The 21755-nt window shown below is 40.9% G+C and overlaps 1 long non-coding RNA gene across 3 annotated transcripts in view; it reads left to right on the plus strand.

Annotated features, from left to right (window-relative positions):
- Positions 1-2122: 2122 nt before the first annotated feature.
- Positions 2123-21755, plus strand: part of LOC107971193 (uncharacterized) — a 34551-nt gene continuing 14918 nt past the window's right edge. Inside the window, exons 1-6 of one of the 3 annotated variants that reach the window (XR_010154881.1) lie at positions 2123-3670; positions 3777-4205; positions 4599-4662; positions 5496-5577; positions 7012-7065; positions 8355-8584. This is a non-coding gene — a long non-coding RNA (uncharacterized LOC107971193). Of the gene's footprint in view, positions 3671-3759; positions 4206-4598; positions 4663-5495; positions 5578-7011; positions 7066-8354; positions 8585-21755 lie in introns of those variants that run through there. The other 2 variants (XR_010154880.1, XR_008541939.2) reach the window with 2 other exon arrangements.

Consider the following 21755-nt stretch of genomic DNA (forward strand, 5'->3'; position numbering starts at 1 on the left):
TTGACCGTGTATCACTGAAGTTGTGCAGGTAGATTTGATATGTCTCATAATTGTGGAAGTTGCTAAGTTTATCTGCTGTTTTTCTGATGTACAAACTTGTGTCCTGAAACATATTTTTCATAGTGTGTTTTTGAGATCCTATTACAGAGATGAAGATTAATCTAACCTTGGTTTTCAGTGGCAGATACTTATGTTACTAAGTGCTGATGTGAACCTAAACCAAAAAACAGCCTATGAATATCGTATTTCTTGATAAGAGATGAACGTGGCTCTTACACTTGTCATTACTATGATTTCTTTCAGATATTCCGGTAAGAAATGTAGAGTCCTGGCTGAGCGCAGTGGCCCACGCCTGTAATCCTGGCACTTTGGGAGGCCGAGGCTGGTGGATCACAAGGTCAGGAGATCGAGACCATCCTGGCTAACACAGTGAAACCCCGTCTCTACTGAAAATACAAAAAATTAGCCGGGCATGGTGGCGGGCGCCTGTAGTCCCAGCTACTCTGGAGGCTAAGGCAGGAGAATGGCATGAACCCGGGAGGCGGAGCTTGCAGTGAGCCGAGATAGCGCCACTGCACTCTAGCCTGGGACAGAGCGAAACTCTGTCTAAAAAAACCAAAAAAAATGTAGAGTCCTTATCACTTCTCAAAGCCAAGGGTTTTTCCTCTCTCTCTCTCTCTCTCTCTCTCTATATATATATATATATATAAATTTTTTTGAAAATTCAGTTATCTTTTTTTTAAATTATATTTTAAGTTCTCGGATACATGTGCAGAAAGTGCAGATTTGTTACATAGGTATGCATGTGCCTTGGTGGTTTGCTGCACCCATCAACCCGTCATCTACATTAGGTATTTCTCCTAATGCTATCCCTCCTGTAGCCCCCCACCCCCTGACAGGCCCCGGTGTGTGATGTTCCCCTCTTTCTGCCCATGTGTTCTCATTGTTCAACTCCCACTTATGAGTGAGAACATGTGGTGTTTGGTTTTATGTTCCTGTGTTAGTTTGCTGAGAATGATGGTTTCCAGATTCATCCATGTCCCTGCAAAGGACATGAACTCATTCTTTTTTATGGCTGCATAGTATTCCATGGTGTATATGTGCCACATTTTCTTTATCCAGTCTATCATTGATGGGCATTTGGGTTGGTTCCAAGTCTTTGCTATTGTGAATATTGCTGCAATAAACATACGTGTGCATGTGTCTTTATAGTAGAATGATTTATAATCCTTTGGGTATACACCCAGTAATGGGATGGCTGGGTCAAATGGTATTTCTGGTTCTAGATCCTTGAGGAATAATCAAAACCACAATTAGATACCATCTCACGCCAGTTAAATTAGTCCTCTTTATATTTTAAGAAAACATTTGTTTTGCCCTGTGAGCGTTGTTGGATTGCACATATTCAGATTATCATGAGATATTCCCATCTGCTGTAGTAAACATGGAAATTTTGAAGGTGTCTGACAATAGTTTTGGTCCTGGAATACTAAAAGTATCCAGATAGAGTTCATGTTTTCCATAGTGATAAATGCAACCAAAGCTATTAGCAAGTTGTACTGCTAGAACATGTTACGTGTTTTTTACACATATGTCATAATATGTTTTTCAGATTCCTGGAGGAAATCCCAATGAACAGGGGTCATTATCAGGCCACATTTCTGGTATCTGTGGTAAGTAATGATGTTCACTTTAACCCCATCACAGACCATTTGATCTTCATATATCTAGGTAAGTGATGTCTGTTTACGTGAACTGTTTACCATGTGCTTTTATAACAGTGATTTTTGTAAGTAATGACAGTATTTCTAGTTCTAGTGACCATGTTATATTGTTTTTAATTTAGAGAAAACTTATGGTTTACGCTGTGAGTATCAAATGATTTGCATGTACACAGATAACAACGTGGTGTGCTTCATAGTAGTAACTGTGGTATCCTTGCAGATAGGTAGTCAAGAAAAAATGGTGTGTCCTTCAAGGTTGTAGACCTTGGGAATACTGCAAAATTCCATGTAGATTTATGTCTTCTGCAATGATGACAGTCAACAAGTTATTTGCAGGGTTCTGGTGGAAGAGTTGTGTCCACAGACACATTTGTCATAATGTGGTTTCAGGTTCCCGTCAAGGGGTCATGGGAAACCTCATCATGATCAACAATGGGACATTGCTGGTATCCAAGCCAATTATGATGTGGGCCTTAAACACCCTACAAAAATGTGATCTACAGAAATGTAGGTAACTGTAGATGGTTTTCCTAATTTTTGTGTTGCCATATTTTGTGCAGGTATTTAGTTAAGGAATTATATTTTCCCAACCAACGCAGGTAAGCATTAGTCATTATTTTAGAGTTTAGTTATAATGTGTTTAGTCTTATAGTGAGGGAGGGATATGCAGGTATCCAGGTAAGTTTTCCTACTGTTTCCCACCACGTTATTGACCGTGAGACTTCAACATCATCAAGAGATGATGGTGCCACTACATTGTTGACATTGAAGTCATGGCAAATCCAAGTAGTGTTGAAGGTTCCCTGCTGATGGAAGTGCCCAGAATTATTTGTGTCTTGTCTTTTTTTATGTAAAACAAATTGTTTCCTTAAACACACTTGAGCAATGTGTTTTTTAGTTTTCTGTAATGAGCTCACAATCAATTTCCATTAATATGGAACCGTGCTGTAACCTGCTAATTGAGAAAGTGTGTTTCCCAGAGTCAGACCATTAGATCTTTATATTTCCATGTAAGTGAGGATGGCGTCCTTAACACTTGTCTACCATGTATTCCTGCAGGTATCCTGTTAAGTTCTTTCCTAGTATACAGGTACAAGATTATGTGATATTAACACATTAGCAACCTTCCTATTTTCAGATATGTAGGTGATTAATGATTTTTTTGAGACTCTTCTTGTAACCTTGTGTTTGTCATGCATGCAGTTAAGAAATTACTTTTTCCCTAACATTACTAGTAAGAGTGAGATTTTACTGTGTTCTTGTTTAGACATAATGTGTATTTATCAATTGTAGTGATATATGGATATGCGAGTATCCAGGTAATTTATCATATTGTCCATCACTGTAATACTGAGATTTTTGTAGGTATCACTTCAAGAGAGGAAAGTTTCTCTTACAAGTGTTTTCCCTTGGCATTATGCAAGCATCCAGTTACCTTTGATAGGCCCTGAAATGATGAAAGAGACCAAGGGAATTTGCAGGTGTACAGGTAGAATGAGACATTTAGGAAACACATTTTCAACAGTATATTTTTTAGGTTTATTTGAAGAGGTCACAGTGAGCCTAACAGTAATAGTTAACAGGGGTCATTGCTCGTATGGATGTGCATGATAATGTGGGCCTAAAACACAGCCCAGCCCATCTGATCTTTCCTTATATAGGTAAGTGGTGGTGTCCCTAACACTTCTGTTACTATGATTTTGTTGTAGCTGTTCAAGTAAGAAATGATAGAGCTCTTACCAATTTAAAAAAAACATTATTTTTCTCACTTTTTATATTTTAGAATAACTTTATGATCAACCTCTGAGTTTTGAGTGATAGTGCCTATCCTGGTTATTGGTGTTTCTTACCACAGCAGTAACCAGGGGATTTTTACAGGTGTCCTGTCAAGAAATGACCGTCTTACCTGACAGTGGTATTGATCTTGCATTATTACAAGTATCCAGGTAGAGTTTATGTGTTCTGTAATGATGGAGTGATGAAGGTTATTTTCAGATGTCTTGGTGGAGATGTTTGTGTCCTTTAACACATATTTCACAATGTGTATTTCAGGTTTCTGTAGTGAGACCCTGATAAACCTAACAATGGTTGGTATGGCAGACATTTCTGGTATGCAGGCAAGTGATGATGTGTTCTTTAACCACATCATAGACCATCAGATCTTCATATATCTTTTTTTTTTTTTTGACAGAGTCTCACTTTGTCACCCAGGCTGGAGTGCAGTGGGGTGATCTCGGCTCACTGCAGCCTCCACCTCCCAGGTTCAAGCGATTCTCGTGCCTCTGCATCCTGAATAGCTGGGATTACAGGTGTGCACCACCACGTCCTGCTGATTTTTGTATTTTGAGAGATGGGGTTTTGGCACGTTGGCCAAGCTGGTCTCGAACTCCTGGCTTCAAGCAGTCCACCCACCTTGGCCTCCCAAAGTGCTGGAATTACAGGTGTGCACCACCACGCCCGGCCAGATCTTCATATATCTAAGTAAGTGTTATACATTTACCTAAACTTTTTTACTGTGTGATTTTTTTCCATAGGTACTCAGGTAAGAAATGATAGTCTTTACCAACTACAGCAACCATGTTATCCTGCTGTTTTATATTTTAGAGAAAATTTATGTTTAACTTTGTGATTGGCGAGCTATTTGCTATCCAAGGAATTAACCATGGAGTTGCATGTCATAGTAGCAATTGTGGGTTTGTTTGCAGGTAAGTAGTAGAGAGAAAATGGTATCTGTAACAGTGCTATAGACCTCGCAGTACTGCAAGATTCCAGGTATACTTGATGGTTCTTGGAATGATGGTAGTGAATAAGCTTAATTGTGGGGTTCAAGGAAAAAAGCTGTGTCTACACACATTTGTCATAATGTGTTTTTAGGATCCTGTCAAGAAGTCATGGTAAACCTCATCATGATCAAGAATGAGACTTTGCTTGCATCCAGGTAAGTAACGACGTGGGCCTTAAGCAAGCACTCAGAAAACAATCTGATCATCAGATCTATAATTAAGTGTGGATGGTGCTTCTAACTTTTGTGTTACCATGGTTTTTTTGCAGGCATTCAGTTAAGAAATGATGTTTTCCCAACCAAGGCTAGTAAGCATTAGCCCTTATTATTTTAGAGTTTAGATATAATGTGTAGTATCTAACCAAGCTGGGCATAGTTGCATGTGCCTATAGTATGAGCTACTCTGGAGGCTGAGGCGGGAGGATCACTTGAGCCCAGGAGGTTGAGGCTGAAGTGAGCTGTGATCACACCACTGCACTCCAACTTGGGTAACAGGACAAAACCCTGTCTCTTAAAAAAATAAAAGAGATATAATGTGTGTTTAACATTAGTCTCTAAGGAGGGCTATGCCGGTATCCAGGTGAGTTATCCTACTCTTCCACATTATAGTATGAACAATGAGATTTCTAAGTCAAGCGATGATGGTATCTCTAACATTGGTGTTGATCTCAAAGTTCTACTAAGATCGAGGTAGTGTTGGTGGTTCCTCTAATGAGGAAAATGACTGATACAAGTTGCAGGTGCCCCGTCCTTTTTTGCAGGTAAAACAGTGTGTTTCATTAAACACATTCATCATTGAATGTGTTTCTTCAGGTACCCATAGTCATGAAATCATAGTGAACCTAATAGTGGTCATTTATGTGTTCTTGGTAGTAACCAGGTCAGTGATAAATTGGGTCTTACCACACTCCAGACCACCTGTTCTTCAGATTTTTAGGTAAGCAAGTATGGTCCCTCTAACACAGTGTTACTGTGTTTGTCTTTTTCAGGCTTCCCAAAAGTTGTTTGATAGTATGCAGGCATGAGATGGTGTGACTCTAACTCATTAGATGCCTTCGTCTTTTCAGTCATGTAAGTAATGAATGGTGTTTTCAAGGCTGTTACATAAACCTTGTTTATGGCATGTATGCAGTTTAAAAATTAAATTATCCCTACTACTAACAGGAACCATGAGTTTTTAATGTATTTTTCTTTTGAGATAATGTGTATTTAACACTTGTACTGATAGACATATATGCAGGTATCTTGGTATTTTATCATATTGCTCATCACCACATTATTGGCCATGGGATTTTTGGAGGTATCTGTCAAAGAGTAGACGGTGCCTCTTCCTATAGTTTGACTTTGTAGTTCTGCCCTTATCTAGCGTTTGTGGGCCCCAAAAGATTCAAGAAACCAAGGGAATTTGTAGTTGTACAAGTAGAATTAGACTAGTACCAAACCCATTTCCCACAATGTGTTTTCCAGGGTGTGTCAAGAGATCACGGTGAGCCTATCTACGGTAATTAATATGTGATATTGCTGGTTTTGAGGTAAATGATGATGGAGAGACCTAAACCAGAGCACAGATTACCTGATCTTCATATAGATATAAGTGATGGTTGTGTCCCTAACACTTGATGTTACCATGATTTCTTTTTAAATGTTCAGATAGGAAATGATAGAGTCTTTACCAATTCTCAAAACCACGAATTTTCCCTCAGCCTCCCGAGTAGCTGGGACTACAGGCGCGCGCCACCATGCCCAGCTAAATTTTTGTATTTTAGTAGAGAAGGGGTTTCACCGTGTTGACCAGGATGGTCTCAATCTCCTGAATTCGTGATCCACCCGCCTCGGCCTCCCAAAGTGCTGGGATTACAGGCGTGAGCCACCACACCCAGCCTCCTATTTTCTTTATTGAAAACCTGAGACCAATTGAAAAGCAATAAAGCAAGCATTCGAGAGCTTCTTTAAATCAATACAAGAGCTTCTTTAAGTGGAAATATATATCCAGTTGGTCAGACTCTCCATCATACACTTTGCTTTTTGTTGAAATTCAAAATAAAACTTTCTTTAAGGAAGCCTGGATCTCAGTCTTAAACCCCCAGCTATAAATGTCTCCAACAAAGGGGAAGGGAAGCAACCTAGTCTGAATTTTAATTCAGCCAAATGGGAAACCCATGACCTTCCATTCTCCTCTGATTTTACCATTCTTCTAGGATCCATTTCACAGCTATTGTTCATCTGGGTATAGAATCACTGCTTTGTATTTCAACACCATTGAAAATATGTCAGACCAAGACCCGTATAGTATAATTCTGCTGGAAAATAGAAGTTAAAGGGGTTAACCTGTAATAGTAGATTAAGATAATTATGGGAAAAAGGTTAAAGAAATGAGGGTTTAAAAAGCTTTCAACAAGTTGCTGTCACCTCTGGGCCATCCACATAGTAGGTACTCAATATGTGTTGAAGTAAATGAATGCTTCTTTATGGATTGGCTCATTCAACAACCATTCTTTCTTTCAGCATGTGATGGAAAGAAAGCTATCAACTTCATTCCTCGGACTTCCTGCAACACAGGTGGGTGAGCATGATTTAGGTTCCACCATCAGATGTTCACATGTAACCTCTATTGGAACTGAGCCATGGGTAGAAAGGCAGGAGAGTGGACATATATTTTACTAGCATGGATTGTGGCAGGGGTACCATGGTTCTGGCTACATATGTTTGAGGAGCTTGGAGTTCATAAAACAGAGGCAAGCCAGAGCTAGAGATGTAGCTTAGGGTCAGATATGTTAAAGAAAACATTCTTTCATTTTTCCATTTTTGCCTTTTAGTTTTTGAAAATTTTACAGATAATGTTACAGGGATAAAAGAAATTGAAAAAGAAAGAAAAAACCATTATACCATCACTAAAATATATAAACACTTTATTTTTCCCTGTTATCAGTCATTACCCACATTTATACATATCATATAGGGAACATAAGGTTCATATAATTTTCTGATTTCTTTCTCTTAAAATGACATTGTAAATATATACACTCATATTTAATATATGGAAAAATGCAAAAATGACAAGGAACATTTAAACGTGTAAATCTATGCATATAGAAGTCATTTGTTCATTTAACAGTAGGTACCTACTGGTAGTAGGTACAGTTCCCTGCTTTGATGATCAACAGTGAAGAAACCACACAAAGTTCATGCCTAAGGAAGATTGCATTCTCTAATGGGTTCAACTCCAATGATCCATACATTCTTGTGTCCCTGGGAGAGTCTCACCTTATTTCATTGTCTCATTATAATTATTAATAGCTCTCACTCTCAAGAGTGTCTCAGTTTGGATAATACATTATATAGTCACCCTGGACATAATAGAGAATATAGAGGTGAGGACATATATTAACTGCAGAGTAATAAGTGCTATAAAAATATCCATTCCAGCTGGACACTGAAGATGAAAAAATAGAAATTTAAATGTTTTTAACTTAAAAATAAATATCCTAAAGTAAGGTGACAGTAATTTGGGGAAAGGACTTCTTTCAATTGGGTTGTCAGGGCAGTTCTCTCTGAGGGGAGCACAGAATGAATGACAAGAAGGAGCCAGTCGGATAAAGAGTGAAGGTGTAAGCATTGTAAGAACAGCAAGGGGAAACGACATATCCAGAGGACAGAGAGAGGCAGTGTGGATGAAGGGCAGTGTGCAGGGATGGAAGTGGCCCAAGGGGAGGCAAGGGCTAGGTTTTTAAGGCCCTGCCTGTCATGAGGAGGAGCTTGGGTTTCCTTTGAAATGCAATGGACAGTCTTTAAAAGAGAGCAAAGTGACCTCACTTACTTGTCTGTGCCAAATGTCTTCAAACCCATAGGCCAGAAAATCACTCTCTGATGAAGCTCTCATATTTAAAAATACTGTGTCTCCTCCAATAAAGCCACAGACACCAGGATTCTTTGGAAAAATATGTTTTTTACCAACACTGGAATGAAAGATAAATTATTACATGAAACATGAAGCTTAAAGTTCTCAGAAGCAGATATATTTATAACTTTTTCCCCTAACGTATTGAAAGATAAAGTGCTGAACTTTAGAACTTTATAACAGACTCACAAATAAATGCAAGGCTTCATGAGTTTTATCAAGCTCTCCTCTTGTCATCAGTGATGGTAGTGAAGGATTATACAGTTTGAAGGTAGTTGGGACAAGTCTTCCGACAAGGGAGTGGTGACTTGAGACTAACTAACTGAAGAGGGAGGGAAGGGCAAGATGCCAGAAATCTGGTGGAAGACCTTGGTAGTAGGTATTCCAGCAGCTTCCAGATTCTTTCTGAGGCAATTTAAAGAGATGCAGCTCAGAGGTGCAACTCCATCCTGCTAGGCTTGGTCTTCTAAGGCCCAGCACTTGGCCACACAGGTTATGCAGCACACCAGGATGCCAGGCTGTAAAAGCTAGATCGAGGGCCAAATTCCAGGTCACACCCTGCTTACCAAACCATGCCAGCTCGAAGGGACACCTCCTCAATTCAGCTCTGCTTTACCTCTCTGCTTATGAATTCCAAGCTCCTGATACGCATCTGGTCAGAACCATGGTACCCCTCCACAATCCACACCAGGAAATTGGATGTCTACTCCCTGCCTTTCTTCCCATTGTTTGGGGACTTTTCCTTAGTTCAGCTGAAGATGGGGTCCTTGTCACACGGCCACGAAAATTTAGGCTTGCAGATTATTTGAAGGGTGAGTAGGGCACGGTTTTATTGGGTGAAAAGGAAGAAAAGGAGAAAAGAGACACCTAGCGAAGCAAGAGAGTGTGCTTCCTGCCCGTGGGCTTCCCAGGTACCACCGAGGAAGAGGAGGGGCAAGGCTCCTCTCCCCTGCAAAAGCTGGACGTTCTGTGGCTCCACCCCACTGCGCGCTCCTTCCAGTGTGCAGGTCAGTCGGAGGCTCTGCCAGGGAGCCCTTCCCACCTGGCTGTCTCACCATGGCTTTGGGAAAGGGCTGTGCCCAGAGGGGATTCTTTTCTATACAACACAAAGGCTTTGTCTGTGCTCAGCAGCTGTGTGTTTAGGACATTTCCTGGGCCTTATGGCCTCTGACAGTCATCCTTTACTGTCTAAATCTCTTAGCAGATGCACCCTCACCAGCTAGCCAATTCTGTCTCCTGGTTCTCACCCTGGGTATGAGACTATGCTGATTTCTTGTTTCAGCAACATCCCGGGCATAAAACAGCATTTTTTGTTATTTACCCACGTAAATAATCAGTTGCTGGAGGCTGTTCTGGAAAGCAGGACACATACAGCACACATAGGAATGAATCCATCCAGCACTGCTCCTCCTTGGAGCCAGGAGTCCCATTAGGGCTTCATCATCTCCTCTGTCACCATTTGGTACTTTTGGTTCTTTCTGTCTCCCTCAAGACTAGTTAAGACAGCTAATGTGTGGATGCAGTTTCGAAAACAATACTTTTCATAGCAGTGGTTTGAGCTAATGGTGTTTTTCATCTCAAAAATGTTTTACAAACATTAATTAAGCTTATGTAGCTCCCTGGTGGGCTTAGGCAGAAAGAATGCCCAGAGAGAGAGAGTTTCCGCTTTTCCTCCAAGCCACAGAAAGTCCTCAAGGAAACAGAAGGCCTGGGGCTTCAGCCCAGCAGTCCTTTGCTTGAAGAAGACTTAACATACCTTTACAACTTTCCTGATGCTCAGAAAATGAAGTCTTTTGTGATACTTCATAAAATGAAATCTCTTAGAATGCTTTGGGTTTTTTGGGGGGGGGTGTTGCGGGGGTTTGGTTTTTGTTTTGTTTTGTTTTGTTTTGACAGAGTCTCACTCTGTCACCTAGGCTGGAGTGCAGTAGTGCAATCTCGGCTCACTGCAACCTCTGCCTCCTGGGTTCAAGTGATTCTCCTGCCTCAGCCTCCCGAGTAGCTGGGATTATAGCCGCCCACCACCACGCCCGGCTAATTTTTTCTGTTTTTAGTAGAACGGGGTTTCATCATGTTGGTCAGGCTGATCTCAAACTCCTGACCTCAGGTGATCCACCCACCTCGGCCTCCCAGAGTGCTGGGATTACTGGCGTGAGCCACCGCGCCCAGCCCCCTTGGAATGCTTTGTAAAATGAAGTCCAGCCTAGACCACCTGTCAGAAAGTATTTTTTCTTTATTGTTGTGGCAAAGTATGTATCTATTGATATATTCTTAGTGAAGCAGGGAAACAGAAACTGCAAACCTAAACCAATTCAATAAAACATTACTTATTTCTCAGTAGGAAGAGGGAAAAAAGCTAGCAAGCATGAGTAAGAAGGAAGGATATGAGAGAATAGGAGATTCTTAAAGGCATTCTTTTCATTTCCTTCTTCTGACGCAGAAATCCAAACAAAAGCTTTAGAAGAAACACCTGGAAAAATAGTATCTCCACTTTGAAAATGCAGAAATACAGGCATAATACAATGGTGAAATTTATTCATGGTCATTCTCATCTCAATCAATGGTTCTCAACCAGGTGCTATTTTGCCCCCCAGGGACATCATTTTACAATGTCTAGACATTTTTGGTTGTCACCACTTGGGGAGGTGGTGTAAGGGTGGGCAAGTGGAGTGATACCGGCATCTAGTGGGTAGAGGATAAGGATGCTGCTACAAACATTGTACAATGCACAGGATAGCTCCCATCACAAAGAATGCTCTGACAGTGGTGCCAATGTTGAGGAACCCTATTCTAAATCATTGCCTTGTCAGAGATGGATCTCCAAATCAAGTTGGAGTTTGTGGTATGTCATCCACACAGTTGACTCCAACCCACCCAACTCCAAGCAGGCTCAACATGGTGATGTTTCCCACTACTTGCTCTAGGATACCTTCATTAGGCCTGAAGACCCAACCTGTGCACAGACTCTAAACTCAAACATGTACCTAGCTGCATTCTTGATTTTCTCACACAATCATGGCCATGCTTATATTTTGAAGTGATCCAGGATCCTTTTACTTTTTCTTCTAGTTCATTAAGGTGTAATTGACAAGCAAAAATCATATATATTCAAGCTGTACAATGTGATGATTTGATATAGGCATACGCTGTGAAGTGATTATCACAAATTAACACATTCATCACCATATCTAGTTATCTCTGTGTGTATATGTGTGTGTGTGTGTGTGTGTGTGTGTGGTGAGGACACTTAAGATCTACTCTCTTAGCAGATTTCGAGTAAACAAGAATGTATTATTAACTGTGATCATGCTGTATGTTAGATCACATACAGCTGTATGTTACACCATGCTGTATGTTAGATCACATAAGTTCTGGTGAACTTACTCATTTTATAACCGAAAGTTTGTACCCTTTGACCAACATCTCCCATTTTCCTCACCTCCCAGCCCCTGGTAACCACCATACTACTCTCTGCTTCTATGAGCTTGACTTTGTTTAGATTCCACATATAAGTGAGACTGTAGGAAAGTTTAAATTTTTTCCCCTGAAGTTTCAGTCATTTGAGTTTATAAAACAAACTGATAATAGATTATCGGGAAAAACAGGCATACAAATTTTATTGTGTGCACATGTGTATGGAAGTCATACAAGCTCAAAGAAATGTCTAGAGGGTTGACACTTTTATACCATCTTGAGGTTACAGCAAGAATGAGGACTTGGATTATAGCAAAACAGGTTATGGTGGCAAGACAGGTTATGGGACAGAGAGAAGAGGAGGCCTGGCTAGTAAAGGTGGTCTTGTTATGCAGATGAAATCTCACAGATGAAATCTCTCTGAAATCCCTCAGAGAGAAGAGATGGGAGCCTGTGATAAATGTTTCTGCAGGGCCTTTAAAGTGTCAAGACTCCCAGGTGATCCTTCCTGGATCCAGAGGGAGAGAGTGGGGTGGTGTTTCAAAGAATACATGATAGCATCTGTTGTTTACTTCATTTTACTCCCTCTACAGTTGCAAATCTCCTTCACACAAGATAGCTTTGCAGGCCACTTCTGTTGGCAGGCCCTGTGAACAGCCACCTCAAAATATGTCAAAATATATATTAAAATTTTTTTTTAATTTCAATACCTTTAGGGGTACAAGTGGTTTTCGGCTAAATGGATGAATTGCATGGTGGTAGTCTGGGATTTTAGTGCATTCATCACTCAAGTAGTGTACATTGCATCCAATATGTAGTTTTTCATTCCTCATCCTCCTCCTGCCTCTTCCCTTCTGAGTCTCCAATGTCCTTTATACCACTCTGTATGCCTTTGCATACCCATAGCTTAGCTTCCACATATAAGTGAGAAAATACGGTATTTGGTTTTCCATTCCTTAGTTAACCTCTCTTAGAATAATGGTCTCCACTTCCACCCACGTGTGTATATGTGTGTGTGTGTGTATATATATATATGTATGTATATGTGTGTATGTGTGTGTGTATATATATGTATGCATATTGTATATATATATGTATATTCCTACCAGCAGTGCATAAGCACTCCCTTTCCACCACATCCATGCCAACATCTATAGTTTTTTGAGTTTTTAATGTCCATTCTGGCTGGGGTAAGGTGTTTTGCCATGTTTCCCAGGCTGGCCTTGAACTCGTGGTCTCAAGCGATCCAGCTACCTCGGCCTCCCAAAGTGCTAGGATTACAGGCATGAGTCACTGCACTGGGTCAAGCTATTAATCCATCTTGAGTTAATTTTTGTATGTGGTGAGCAATAGGGATGCATAATATTTTGGGGTGAGATATTTTGGTTTCTTTCAGATCATACAGTAATTGTGTCTAGTTTATTTCACTTATCATAATGTTTCCCATATGGATAGCAGGATTTTCTTCTTTTTATGATCAAATAGTATTTCAGTGTATTTATTTATTTAATTAATTTATTTTTTGAGACAAAGTCTCACTCTGTCACTCAGGCTGGACTGCAATGGTGCGATCTCGGCTCACTGCAACCTCTGCCTCCCAGGTTCAAGCAATTCTTGTGCCTTAGCCTCCTAAATAGCTGGGATTACAGGTGCCCACCACCACACCCAGCTAATTTTTGTATTTTTAGTAGAGACAGGGTTTCGCCATGTTGTCCAGGCTGGTCTTGAACTCCTGGCCTCAAATGATCTGCCTGCCTCGACCTCCCAAAGTGCTGGGATTACAGGAATGAGCCACCACACCTGGCCTCATTGTATTTACATACCACATTTTCTTTATTCATTCATCCATTGACAGACACTTAGGTTGTGTCCATATCTTGGCTATTGTGAATAATGCTGCAATGAACATGGAGGCTCAAGTATCTCTTGGAGATACTGATTTTATTGTAATAGCAGAGACATAGATCAGTGGAACAGAATAGAGAGCCCAGAAATAACCCCACACATGTACAGTCAACTAGTCTTTGATAAGGGTGCCAAGAATACATGATGGGAACAGGACAGTCTCTTTAATAAATGGTTTTCGGAAAACTAGATACCCTCATGCAAAGAATGAAACTGGGCTTTTATCTCACATTATATGCAAAAATTAACTCAAAATGGATTAAAGACGTAAAACCGTAATACTCATAGAAGAAAACACAGCAAAAGCCTTCCTTGACGTTGGCAGTGATATGTTTAGATATGACCCCTAAAACACAAGCAACATAAGCAATGAACAAATGAGACTACATCAAACTAAAAAGCTTCTACACAGCAAAGGAAACAATCAGCAAGGTGAAACGGCTACCTCCAGGCTCCTTTTATTCAGAAAGGCATACACATTTCTGCTCAAATATTTTGCCAGTTCATTTTATTTGAGTAGAAACAGTCAAATGCCACATAAAGGAAATCCCCCTCTAATGAACCCTCTGAAGCACATCATGTTAACTTTCCCATGCTAACTAATGTTGAGAAAGAGGAAGTTTTGCATTTTTTCCTTTGCCCCCTTGTTACCAAATCATCTGTTGACCTACAACCGGCGTTCTGCTTAAACGATTGTGTGCAGTGATCTTTAGAAAATGCAGTAGAGGAGAGAAAGGGGTCACAAGGGGAAAAAGATAGATTAACTTAAACTGCATGCATAGAAACCCTCCTTTTTTCTTTACAAGGTTTACCATGAAGCAAAAATATTGAGAGATAGTAACATCAATCAAAATTACAATCAAGTTAAACAATCTGGTGCATTCATCACTTTAGTAGTGTACATCCCTGTTTGTATTTTTCATTTCATTTCTATTAAGATTTAGTACACAACCTAAATACAAAGACAGCTAGGACAAAATTCCTGCCTTTGAGTTCAGTTAACCATGGGAAATAAGTAATAAAACAACTTAGACAGGAAGTATAATGAAGGTTACCAGGGACTGGAAGCGGGGGAAGAGTTATTGCATAGTAATAGAGTATTTTGGGGTGATGAAAAAGCTTTGGAAACAGATCATGGTGATGGTTTTACAACTTTGTGAATGTAACTAATGCCACTGAGTTGTACACTTAAAAATGGTTAAAATCACAAATTTTATGTTGCACATATTTTATCACAATTTCTAAAATCAGAAAACCCTCAACTATCTGTGAAGTGTGACAACAGCTACAGATGAGATATACGTTAAAGATCTTGAGTAAACAAGAGAAATAATCTTTTAAAAACAAAATGTATTGAGTTTCTACTTTTTCTTAGGCACTCTACTAGGCACTTAATATTCAGTGTCTCAGTCTGGCTCCAAGAAGCAGACACCAAGATGAAATTGGAAATTGAACGTGCAGCTGGGCTCAGTGGCTCACACCTGTAATCCCAGCACTATGGGAGGCCGAGGTGGGAGGATCACATGAGCCCAGGAGTTTAAGACTAGCCTGGGCAACATAGCAAAACCCTGTCTCTATTAAAAAAAAAACACACACAAAAATTAGCTGGGTGTGGTGGTGCGTGCCTGTCATTCCAGCTACTCAAGAGGCTAAGATGGGAGGATCGCTTCAGCCCAGGAGATCAAGGCCGCAGTGAGCCATGATTGTACCACTGCACTCCAGCCTGGGCAACAGACTGAGGCCCTGTCTCAAAAAAAGGAAAAAAAAAAAAAAAAGAGAGAAATTGAATGAGCTAGAGATGTATTGGGAGAAACACCTGTGCAGGATAAAGGGGAGGAAGCAGGGGTGTGCAGGGAGAGTCTCCCAACTGCAGTGCAGGCCTGACACCAGCTTAGAGGAGCAAAGGAAGGGAGAAAGAGGATTGGAGACAGAGCCTCAGACTGCAGTGCTGGTGTCAGAATGTTTAAGCCAGATCAGTGGGAGGCCTTCAAGCCCATGTCTCCTATTAGAGGAGTCTCATCCTCCAGCAATGGGCCTGATTTAGTTTCTCTGCTGGGCTTCATCAATGGCCGGGTGCAGCCTGAGGGAAGCATGGCCTCAGGGCAAGCCTGATGGAGGATCCAGGGGGACAGCACCCAGTGCTGGGATACTTATTTGCCAACTGCACATTCTCTAGAAGGAGCTCTGACTAGTGTACTTCTGTGGTCACCACACACCTAACCTCATTTAAAGCTCACAACGCCTCTTCCAGGCATTTTATTACCTCCAATTAACAAAAAAGGTAAACAGTAAGTTGCCCCAAAGCACACAGCTCTTAAGTGGTTGAGCTAGCTTTCAAAGCCAGGTTCAAAAGACTCCAAAACCAGTGTTGTGTCTCCTATAATGTGGTAGATTAAATTATTGTTCAACAAGTATTTCCTTTCCCACACCTCCTGATCTCCATGGAAGGATCATTCTCTGCCCCACTGCCATGGGGTTAGCTGTGCGTTGTGTTTTAGCCATGGAATATAGGTTTAAAGAACTGTGGGCCAGTTCTTGAGTCTTGGCTTTGAGAGGCATCATGTGTTTGCGCTCGTCTCTTTCACAAAGCCATGTCAGAAGGTAATAGGCATAGAATCAGAGTAGCCTAGCTGACCCTCTGCCTGAAGCAAAGCACCATGCCTCTCACCTAGCCAACCTGCAGACTCAGGAGAAAGAAAGAAAGGTTTGTAATGGTAAGCTACTGAGATAGGTAGGGATTTTGTATACAGCATTACTTTGGCAAGAGTTGACTGATACATACCATGTTGCCTTTACAGAAGGAGCCAGGAGCCATTGATTCTGCCTGGGGGAAAGGGCAAAAGATTCATGAAAGAAGTAACATTTGAGTAGATTATTATTTTTTATTTTTTTTGAGACAAGGTCTTGCCCTGTTGCCCAGGCTGGAGTGTGGTGGTGTGATCACAGCTCACTGCAGCCTGGACCTCCCGGGCTCAATTGATCCTCCCACATCAGCTGGCCAAGTAGCTGGGACTACAAGCATGGGGCACCACGCCTGGATAGTTTTTGTATTTTTTTGCAGAGACGGGGTTTCACCATGTCGCCTAGGCTGGTCTTGAACTCCTGAGCTCAAACAGTCCTCCCGCCTTGACCTCCCAAATTGCTGGCATTACAGGCATTATAAACATGAGCCACTGTGCCCAGCCAGATTGTTCTTAAAAATATAATTGCATTTTTGAAAAAAAAAGTTTAATCTCCTTTCATTGTCAAAAATTTGGAAACTATGGGAAGTAGTAAAAATAAAGTCAAAGAGATTACATATGTTGATTATATGTATATATTAGACTGCTCCATGCATTCTAGGCCTTTATATGCTCTGGGGTTTTGCCTTTTTCGCCTGACCTATTATCAGCAACAATTTGTGTTCTTACATATGATACAATATTCTTTGAAGGCATGGTTTGTAATGGCTGCAGATTGTTCATAGCAACAATAATTGTTTTAAGGACAAGGTGAAGCACACCAGAAGGAATTCTTTCATTCACTTATTTTAAAGTACTACTTATTGAGTACTTACTACATGTCAGGCATTGTTTGAGGCACTAGGAAAACAACTGTAACAAAATAGATAAAGCCCCAATATCTATCAACAGGTAATTGAATAAGCAAGTTGTAGTATATCCATACAATGGAATACTACTCAGCAATAAAAAAGAACTAATTACTGATACATACTACAACGTGGATGAAACTCAAAAACATTATGCTAAGTGAAAGGAGTGACACCAAAAACTACATGTTGTATGATTGCATTTATATAAAAATCCAGATAATTCAAAGAAGTCTTACAGTGACAGAAAGCAGATCAGTGATTGCCAAGGGGGAGGGCACGGAGAGGGAGAAAAGAAGTATAAGGGGCATGAGAAACCTTTTGTGAGTGATAGATGTGTTCATGAATGTGTACATATGTCAAAACTTTAAATATGTGCAGTTTACTGCATGTCAATGATACCTCCGTAGAGCTGTTTAAAAAGTGATGGGAGTACAGTGAGGGCTGAAGAAGTGGTGGACAAGCATTCTGAGCAGAAGGAAAAGCACATGCAAAGAAATAGAGGCATTTTGTTTAATAAGCCTGTAGGACTTACCATCTGCGAGGCAATGTTTCAAGAGCTGTATAAATATTAACTCATTTTATCCTAACAACGTCCCTCTGAGATAAGTACTATTAATGCCATCCTTATTTTGCAGATAAATTGAGGCACAGAATTACTAAGTAACTTGCCCAAAGGAACAGTAATTGTCAAAGCTGGGCTTTGAATCCAAGAGCCTAGGTCTAGAGTTCATAGTCTTAATTACTACAACATGCTGCCTCTACATGTCTGGGAACATATTTGGTAATATCTGTGTGTATATTTGAAAAGTCACATGACTATAGCCAAAAGTGGAGAGGGAAGAGAGGGAGGGGAAGACCTTGGAAATGTAGGTTGAGGTAAGCTCATTTAAGTATGTGAAGTCCAGGCCATATAATGAGAAGATATATTGGAACCCTCCTGAGTGATATCTTTATTTTGAATGGAAAAATCCATTCATTATCAAAGGCTAGTTATATCCTCAATGGAACACATCTGAAAGCAAAATTTCCACCACCCTTATAAAGGACTTAGTCCTGAATGCACAAATTGATCAGATAGTGTATTATGCTCCCAAAGTAGCTTAAGAATTAGGTGACATTATTCGCAAAAAGATACACGTTCCGTTTCAAAGCATGAATTCACATGCTTCCTTTTTTTTTTTTTTTTTTTTTTTTAAGACGGAGTCTCACTCTGTCGCCCAGGCTGAGTACAGTGGCGTGATCTCGGCTCACTGCAACCTCCGCCTCCTGGGTTCAAGCGATTCTCCTGCCTCAGCCTCTCAAGTAGCTGGGACTACAGGCGCATGCCACCACGCCTGGCTAATTTTTTGTATTTTTAGTAGAGACGGGGTTTCTCCGTGTTAGCCAGGATAGTCTCAATCTCCTGACCCTGTGATCCGCCCGCCTCGGCCTCCCAAAGTGCTGGGATTATAGGCATGAGCCACCTTGCCTGGCCAGGCTTCCTTTTAAATCCGCTTCGGGAGACGCAGATGGAAGGAGAAAGGCCGAAGCACAAAGGCTCCCTATCAACACTTACAGAACTGCTGTTGCTTTTCTCTCTGGCTTTAAGAGAGATCACCTACAAAATCTTATTTGTGAAAGCTGAATCTGGCTGCCAAAGAATCCAGGGCTTGAAGCTAAATCTCTAAGGTCATGAATTGTCTTATTATGCACTCCATGCCAGTCAGAACTCACCGATGTGCAGAGAGAGCTCACATCTTACCATTTCACAAACTTCATCAATAGCACATCTATCTCCCCAGGGCTCTGCACATTGCCAGAGAATCCCATCACCCTGAATTATTTCCCTTCTCTCTCCTTCCTCCTTCCTCCTTCATCCTAGACCCTCTAACTGCTCAGTAGACTCTTAACCAAGCCCCACCCCCAGAGAACTGGTTTCCAAAGATGGCTTGGAGACAGTATTCCCAATTCCACAGTAGATTACAGTTTTTTGTTTCATTTTGTGTTTATCGGCAAAATGACATATAGGTCACTTCAACTTGTGGAAAATTCCTGATCCACTACAAGTATATTCAAATAAATCTTTCAGAAGTAGGAAATCTTATTACAAGCTACCCTCATGCACAGTGAACAGGGAAAGGAAGTGGGCTAGAACAAGAAGTCTGCTGCAAGGGAGAAATCCAGACTGCTAATTCTACCACATCACCAACTTTCTGTGGATTCACAGCAAGGGAATTCTTCTTCTGAGAGCTCAATTTCCACATGTGTAGAATAAGCTGAGGAGGGTGGGCGAGGGTCTTGGGACCTCCCCTAATCTTCATTGCATGGCCCTGGTGCATTTACTATGGGAAATGAGAATTCAGGCTCTGTCTCTGCCCCACCTATGGTAGATATATGGTCCCTCAAGTCTCCCTTCACCTGAGTAGTCCCATTCATCCAGGCACATCTAGAAGACAAAAATACTATTACTGCTGCACCAACAGCCTGCAGTGATTGGTTTTACTTTTTCAAGCCAGAGCCCAGCTGGCTGTGAAACACCAAAGAGAGGAGGGCTCTGTGTTTATAGCTCAACTATGAAGATGAGTTCACGTCAAGCATATTTGTCAGCTCATCTTATTCTGACACAGGCCCAAAGAACCGGGCTTGTGGGAAGTGCAAGGAGAAGAGTCGGGACTCTGATAAAACAGATGGGTCTTTTTGAAATATTTGTCCAAGGCTGGTTCTTTGCATATATAAAACACTATATTATTTAAGTCGTCTTCACATTAATGATCTCACTAGAGGCTCAGAGGATAACATAATTCCATTTAACAAATGTGGAAATTAAAACAGAGTTATGAATGCTATACCAAGTTCACACTATTTAGTGAAAGAGGTGGAGCTAAAACCCTAGGGACCTGATCCCAAGCCCAGTCTTATTGCAGCAAATTGGCCCAAACTGTGATCAGGGAACCGTGGCACTGTGGGATGCCAATAGGTGTTATGCAAAGCAAATAATAAATAAAATTATGGAAGAAATTAAAGGCTTCAGGATCAAAAAGATTTGGAAAGTTTTTGATTAAACAAAGTCCAGCATTTTACAGGACTTCTCAGAGACTTGAACATATTATTATCACTGCAAAGTTTCAAGAGTTTGGGATATAGCACTTTCCCAAATCAAGACTACATAACCCATTTTTAGGGATGTTTGACGTAACTAGTATTCTTGAGGACATGCTTTGAGAAACTTTCCTAGGTCAACTGTGGGTTACATCCAGTCGTGAGTGATACCACAGCCCCTTGACCTGGTCATTCTCGAGGCTGAGTGGTATTGCATCTAGGGACACAGAATTAGAACAGAAGCTCATTTGAAATATGGAAAATATTTCGTGTTCATAAATAGTCACTAGTGTTCTCTTTCTTGGTTTTGTTGTTGTTGTTGTTGGTTTTTGTTGTTTTTTGAGACAGTGTCTTGCTCTGTCTCCCAGGCTGGAGTGCAGTGCCACGATCATAGCTCACTGCAGCCTTGAACTCCTGGGCTCAAACAATCTTCCCTAGTAGCTGGGACTACAGGTGCGTGCCACCATGCCTAGCTAATATTTTTTATTTTTTTGTAGAGATGGAGGTCTCACTGTGTTGCCCAGGCTGGTCTCGAGTTCCTAGGCTCAAGCAATCCTTCCTCCTTGGCCTTCTAAGGTGCTGGGATTACAGCTGTAAGCCCCTGTGCCCATCTTGTCACTAATACTCTCTAGGGGAGGGTCATTCTTCCCCACTCTGTTGGTGTTTGACTTGGCCGCATGACTTGCTTTGGTCAAAATATGAGAGTGGACTTGTCACTAATACTCTCTAGGGGAGGGTCATTCTTCCCCACTCTATTGATGTTTGACTTGGCTACATGACTTGCTTTGGTCAAAATATGAGAGTGGACACGAAGTGTGGGACTTCTGGGCAGAAGATTTTGAGCCAGCACGTGGTTTGCCATGTGCATTTCCCTCTGCCATCATGACCAACCATGGTTCAAATAGAAATAGCTTCATCAGCCTGGGGCCTGGAGTGAGGAAAATATGGAGGCGAGCTGTTGCCAACCCATGATTGGAAATAGCCCCTGCTGTTGTAAAAGCACTAAGATTTGGGGGCATTTTTTACCAGAGGATAACCTGTGCCAGCCTGACCTTTACAATTTCCAGAACATTTATCATCTCATAATTAAGTATTGATAAGGTATTTCTACAGAAAACATCTATTCATAATACAGAGTATTTGAAAAGTAATCAGAACTCAGCAGAAAATTCAGTGGTCCTAAATTTAGGAGACCTGTTTCTAACCTGCTTGCCTTTGATAATGTCTCTGAACTTCCAGTTTTTTAAAAAACGCCGAAACAGCTCACCTCACATGATTGATGAGACAATTAAATGGGAAATATATATATATATATACACACACACACACACACACGCACTTACATATATATGTATATTTTAA

The sequence above is a fragment of the Pan troglodytes genome, chromosome X, assembly GCF_028858775.2.
Source record: "Pan troglodytes isolate AG18354 chromosome X, NHGRI_mPanTro3-v2.0_pri, whole genome shotgun sequence".
In the NCBI taxonomy this organism is placed as follows: domain Eukaryota; kingdom Metazoa; phylum Chordata; class Mammalia; order Primates; family Hominidae; genus Pan; species Pan troglodytes.